The sequence below is a fragment of the Natrix helvetica genome (assembly GCF_964273705.1).
Source record: "Natrix helvetica genome assembly, chromosome: 3".
Lineage (NCBI taxonomy): Eukaryota > Metazoa > Chordata > Lepidosauria > Squamata > Natricidae > Natrix > Natrix helvetica.
Window position 1 is genome coordinate 79,499,510 of NC_138549.1, and position 6,982 is coordinate 79,506,491.

Below are 6,982 nucleotides of genomic sequence, written 5' to 3' on the forward strand. Positions count from 1 at the left end.
TACTAAATAGGCTTATCCTTTGAAGCTTTTGTTAACATTATTATCCATGAACCAAATTGAATGTAGCCCTTTCCTTTAGGCAAAATAGTTATTTTAATAAAAGCACACACGTACACATAACATTTGAGGAATCCATACAGCAATTAGTCAATTATAATTTAAGGATTATGTTCCATCTCTATGAATTCTGAAGACCAACAGTAATAATGCTATAAACACAATCCAGAACATAACTATAGTCCCACACTGACAGACACTCCTCTTTGCATGGATGCATGCATGCATGCATGCATGCATACATACATACATACATACATACATACATACATACATATATATATATACACATACACACACACACACAGAGACACACACACACACACACACACATATATATAACACATACACACACACATGCATATATACATTTATAATTTCTGCATTTAAAGCCAACTTACTGCTTTTCATAAATGCTAAATTAGTTTGCTGAACAAGTGAATGCGGGGCAATATGAATATGTGTTTCATGCCCTCAGGCTTGAAATAATGTCAGATCCATTCGGGTAAGTGGCGGGGATGGGCTTCCAATTATCTAGTAAGACCAAGTTGTTTTTACAAATTTTACTGATGGAAAATATACCTACAGTATCTTCTCCTTGGGAACGTCCATGAGGTTTTACACTTCTAACTTGTAGCAAGGGAGAAGAAGAAAGGCAAGGAAGATTTATCATAAAAGTAGGACTATGAGTCATACTTATCCCATGGCAGACAATTCCAACTTTCTGTTGCCTGCAGCATTACAAGGAAAGGAAACCACACAAAAATGCTACCAATTGTGGCACATCACTAATATTCAAAAAGCAGAACGAAGGCTGAATCCACTGGTTTTCACTTCAAGGCAGTATTCTTAGTTAAGTTTCAGGAACAGGGAATGTGGTATCCCCTATCTCTTCACAAATCACCCCTCCTCTTTTAACCACAGGTCCTTTCTTTAGAAATGTCATATTTTCAATGACATATAATGAAATTACCCCTCAAATACAGATGGAAAACACCTGCAATTACAAGTCCACCAGCATTCTTATGTCACAATGGTAAATCAGCCAGGGTAGGTAACCTTCTGTATTGGATAACTTCCTGTATCATTCTTGGGTGTTTTCCAGCCAAATTTTAAGCAGTTAATGGTATGCAAAGAATTGAGTATCAAAGAGCTGAGAAGTCCCTATTTTGCAAATAAAAATTCTGCATGTCGGTCTTGAAACAGCATTTCTGGTTATGATTTACTTGTGATCACAGCCACAGAATGAATGTCCATCTATTAAACTGCAAAGGGTTTATTGCTGACATATTTTTCAGGCAGGACCCAAACTCTTTCAAAATGGTGTCATTTACTGTGCCAACTTTCTAAGGCAGGGAGTTTTTAAGTTGCCCTAAAACTCTTCTTCCATTGTGGGCTTGTTTAATCTTTCTTCTTTATTAATATTAAATATTTAGTATTTCTCCAATGATATAAATAACACTTATTTCTGGTGGAACAGTAAAAAGCATTTTGAGTCAACTGCATTCGACAAAGTCAAAAGAACAGATTTGCTGCTAATAATATCCACATTTTATTCTGCTTTTGAAAGAAATGTATTTGGTAAACAGAAATACCAGGAAAAAAGAAAGGCTAATATAATTCTTAATTGTCAACTGCTTGCATTAAGCATCACGAATGTTAAGCATTAGAGCTGTTGAATACTCCTTTCCATCATCTGGTGTTTTTGAAGGGCTGGATACATTTCCTCTTTATTAAATCAGATTGATATTTTAGATCTGAATTAAGGACTGAGATAACACAATCTCCTCCAGTATTTTGCTGCTGTATTTGTATCCTATTTTTCTTTGCTCTTTCAGGAAAAAAAGGCTTTATTTGCAGACACCAAAACAGGAAAAAATATTCAGATTCAGAAGCATGACATACTTCTGTTCAATATCATCTCAGCTACCGGCCATTCTATTCAAAGGCCTTCTTTTCATTCCTTGTTGCCTGTCATATATTCTGTAACTTTTTTTAGTTTAAAATTGTCATTTTTTTTAAAAAAAATCCCTGATAAAAGTGAGCCTTCAGTCTTCTTTAAATGCAGTGATTATACAGTTCAGGAATCCATGGCCACAGATGAAGGTGGTGCACTGTCTGTAAGCCAGCTTATACCTTCATTGCTTGGAAGGGAAAGATGCCAGTTGTGTACCATTCCACATATTTGGGATATAAAAAGGGCCAAACGCCTCTTTCTAGGAACAAAGGCTTTGAAATCCCCGCTGGCAGCTTTTTTCTTCCGCCTTTTTTTTGCCTAAGTACCAATCGGAGTGCCTTCCCTGTGGAAGACTTCCAAATGAACGCTAGAGGGCGCAGTTTCTATTTGTATCTAAGTTTTATCTCCCCTTTCTCTTCTAAAATCTCTTAATTGGTTATTGCGAAGGGGGAGGAGGAGGAGGAGAAAGATGCAACAAAATTGCATTAATTGTGCTATCACTCTGTTTGCAAAAGAGCGATCCCTATAACAGGCAAGGAGTCTATACAGGGCATCAATTGTGAAGGGAGTCAACATTCCAAAGGATGGGTGGATGGATGGATGAATAAATGAATGAATATAGTGTGAATATAGTGTATAAGCTAACCCAAGCCGGGAGACTCTCTTTCGCTCTTCTCGATTTGAATTTTTAGCGGATCTCAGAAGCTCCAGTCCTGCATTTAATGCCACCGCCCGATCACCTTATCCACCTTCCTTCCAACCCTCTGGGGCGGGTTCACTCCATCCTGTCCTAGGCAGGGATCAAAAAGGGCTCCAGCGGAGTTTCGTTAGTAAGGCAGTCAAGTTTCCCAGGGCAGCTTCCGAACTCTTCCGATCCCATCCCTGGAATCTGGGAAGAGTGTCAGGTGCGAAGGCCCCTCTCGGAAAGTTTACCGTCCGCCCCTTTCAAGAACCTCACGGCTAACGCACCCGGAGGGAGGGCCGAGAGAGAAAAGCCGGGGGAAATCAGCTGGGTTTACTCACCGTCTCTGGCCGATCGTTGCGTTTTGTCGAAGCCACGGAAGCCAACCGCCGCCTTTGCTCCGGACCCTGGATGGCAGCGCTGGCTTTTATCCGGCTTCCTACCCTCCAGCAACGGCGATGTAGGCGGCTGGTTCTGCCGCCCCTTTTCCTTCTTGTCGCACCCGCTTTTAGGCAACAAAAGTTGCAGCCCCGAGGCGAAAGAGACTTCCGCGGGCGAGTGGCTAAGCAAAGCCCGAAGCCCAGCTGGAACCACCCGGCGAGCGGACGAGCCGCGCTTCTTTCGCGCGCCCCCTGGATTTAGCCACTCCTCTGGCGCTGCCCCTTTGGAGATCAGCCCGGTTGGGCCGGCGACGGGGCGGGAGTCCTCCCCGAACGGCGGACAAGGCAGGGATCGGACCAGAGTGAAGACTAGGGCGGCGCAAGGGGGGGGGAGAGATGAGGACCGGGGGAGGGGGAGGAAGGAAAGAAGAGGTCTAGGTAGCCTCCACTAGCCGTCCCGCTCCAGCCCCGCCTTCGCCCTTCCTTGTGCCCGGTTCACTTCTTGGCATCAAACTTTTGACGGGGAGGCGCGGTGCGGTCGCTGGTTGCCTGCCTGCCGCAGCAGCTCCGGGTGGCGCGGCTGCTCCCGCGGCTGCTGCTCCTGGGGCTGAGGGATCCCCCCAGCGTTCATTTTATTTCCGATCGCCGACGGTGGAAGAAGCGCGGGAGGCACCCAAATCCCCGCGGTTAGCCTGGAAGCCGCGGAGTTCCTTTTTTGATGGTTTTTTTTGGGGGGGGGTTGTTTGTTTGTTTGCCGGGCAGGATCGAAGGGGCTTCCCGGGAACGTGGCGGAGCTCCGGTTAGAAAAGTCCCATCAGTGGGGGGGAGGAGGAGGAAAGAGGCATGCACCCCGTCGGCGCCGAGCCTCCCCTTCTTCTGGGTGGCCGATCTTCCCGACAGACCGCGGCGGCAGGAGCTTCGCCGCGCTCCCTCGCTCTCGCCGTGGCTAAGAGGAGCTCGCAAACTTAAGCACAGGAAATTAATTGGGGAGTGGTGGGAGGGAGGGGAGGGAGGGAGGGAGAGAAAGAGAGAGGCAAGCGCGGGAGGGGCGGCCCTGCCGTTTCACTTAAAAGCGATCTTCTGCAAACTGCCAGTAGAGTAGAAGAGATTGCAAAGCTTATACTACCTCAGGAGCGGGAGCGCTCCGAGCGGTCCTAAAGCCGAGAGGCTCCTGCGCGAGGTAGCTCCGTCCTCCCATCCCCATTCCTGACGCTCCACTTAGCCGTCTCCGATCGCCTGCTTGGCCGTGTAGGCGATCGTCTTAGCAACCCCTACGTTTGACCTCCAGTCCTGCAAAGGAAACCTGTCTAAAGCTTCTTAGGTCACCCAGCTACAAAGTCCTCCTTTTTTCTTGGACCTTCTGTATAGCCAACGAAAAGACCGATTTTTAAAACACCGGTCAAAGTTTTGCTTTCCCTTTTTTTTATAACGTTCGGCCAACGAATTGAAATCTTTTGACACTGTTGCCTGCGAGTTGTACTGTGCGTGCTACAACAACCTCCCCACGCACCCCCCCCCCACCACCACCCCGGCCCAAAGCCAGACGAAGGCAAGAAGCGGCGATCTGGAAAGGGGTAGATCACCGCTCTCACGTCTAAGCCCCTGGTGTACCATTCACTACGGATCGTGTCACATGTGCTTATTACTTTTCTTAATTCATTTCTGATTGGTTTGAAATCGAATGAGGAGTTTTCCTAGGCAACAGCCTGCTTTATATAGTCTCGAGGCTTCGCTTTTTCTTTTAATCTGGTGGAATGAATAGCCAGCAAAATCATCTTTCCACAACACTCTTAAAGTTAAGCATTTTTAAAGTCTCAATGATTTTTCCGGGGTAGAAATGTGCGTACTGTATATTTTCAAGGCATGTGAAAATGTTGGGCAGCTGAAATTCGCTGGTTACAGCTTGATCAATCTGGAAAGCAACGAATCTGTAAAGGTTCCCCAGTTCAGAGACTTATTTAATAAAATGAATTCTCTGAGATTTTTGGGACTTGTTTTATTAATTTGATATGAACTCTTATTGTTTCTGTAGCACTACTATCCGGTGAGCAAACCTTAGTATTGATATTAAACTGAACTGTATATTTCAGATAAAGTGAAGCGTGTTTAAATCCTACTGATTTTACATATTCATGTTCAGCCTATAGTCAAACTCAACAAAAACGTTTGATTCTGGTTAGAAGCTAATTCATTGCTTCTGGTTTGTGTACTTTGGCATATCATTTGGTGATGCTCAACACAACTAACGATAATGGAATTATAAAAACATTATACTACAATAAACTGCAAAATAATCCCATAAAATATAGATTAAATAAGGTAATGTATGTAATGATCATTTAAAAAAAATATTACTACAAACCAATTACAGTTCACAAACAAAATAAAAATTTCCTTTATGGCAGAAGAATATCACAAATACAGTTATCTGAACTTTATTTATTATTTATTTTGGTCTCTTCAACCGGCCTAAATTCAGAGCAATTTCTCAGTGATTTCTACATCCAAATCTTACAGCCTTCTTATGGCTCTTGCTTTATTTCCCTGCACACGTCACAATTTGTTCTGAACTTGATGAGGCCACACAATATGGAATTGTCAGTGAAGTGGAGCCAGGCTGTTTTTTACTGCTGTGAATCTTAAGTAGCCATTTACCAATATTCACAGCCGAACTACATATGTATTTTTAATAGTGCTTGAGTTTAAATGTCAAGTATTGCACTAAGCATGTGGAAAAATCAGATGCTCCTGGAAGAGTTGGGGCAGACTTCCTTAACCATTGGCTGGACTTCATAACCTTTGGTTGGACTCCCACAATTGCCCAGCTGACAAGTTGCTAAGTATTTTCCCAGACTTAGTGGGACATAAAGAAAATTATTCAAGAGAGTAAATTGTTATCTAATTTAGGCAAGGAGAAAGTCAAGGTGCGAAGAAGGGAGAGAGGAAGGGAGGACGTTTTAATTTCAGTACACCATGAATATAATCACTATATTACAACTATCACATGTTAGCAAAATTATTGATATCTCACAATAATCCACACGGCAGAATGAAATTTCATTTGAACATTTAAAAATCCAGAAAAATCCTCTCCTTAGTGCTGTTCTCTTCCCAAATACGGAGGGAGGGAGGGAGGGAGGGAGGGAGGGAGAGAGAGACAGAGAGGCAAATTCTAGTTGTACTTATCACCCTGCAAGTAAAATCACCAGCTAATAAGATATATGAATATAAATAACAAATTTCTCAATTGAAATAATGTGTTGTTTTTCACAAAAGCTATACTGATCGAAATAGGTATGCTAACAAGAATGGTGGCAGTTTTTGGGATGCACAAAAATCAGGTGTTCTCCATGGATTATTTGAATCTCAGACTGGGACTCTATAATTGAAAATGAAAAAAAAAATGGAAGAGACAATTGACCAGTTCAAATTCCAGACAGCATTTTATTTTAAATAATTGATCTCTTCCTGGATTAGGGAGAAAGGTTTATGATGAGAAAAAAGTACCAGGGAGGTTTTTTTTAAAAAAAAAGATTACTAGAAGGATTTTTTTCCTGATTGTTAATTATATGCCATCAAGTTTTTTTTCTTCATGGTGCTCTCTCTCTCTCCCTCTCCCTCTCCTATCTATCTATCTATCTATCTATCTATCTATCTATCTATCTATCTATCTATCTATCTATCTATCTATCTATCTATCTATCTATCTATCTCCAGGTCTTTCAGATCTCTCAACAGTGCATTTAGTTGCCCCTGGAACTGAGTCCATCCGTTTTACTGCTAGCCATTGTCTTCTTCTCTTTCCTAGATATATTTTTGTATCTTCTATTTGTCTAGGTCAGTGATGGCTAACCTTTTTGTTGTCACATGCCGCATATGTGCCCCACCCCTCCTCACCCAATTTTG

At 42.8% G+C, this 6,982-nt stretch overlaps 1 protein-coding gene across 6 annotated transcripts in view; it reads right to left on the reverse strand.

The window, feature by feature from the left end:
- The window catches only part of NTNG1 (netrin G1), a 292,209-nt gene extending 288,600 nt beyond the window's left edge, over positions 1–3,609 (reverse strand). For 2 of the 6 annotated variants that reach the window (XM_081949289.1, XM_081949291.1), the window contains exon 1: positions 3,038–3,609. The gene's annotated coding sequence lies outside the window, so the exon portion shown is untranslated. The remainder of the gene's footprint in view (positions 1–3,037) is intronic. The other 4 variants (XM_081949292.1, XM_081949290.1, XM_081949293.1 and 1 more) reach the window with 3 other exon arrangements.
- Between the last annotated feature and the right edge of the window lie 3,373 nt (positions 3,610–6,982).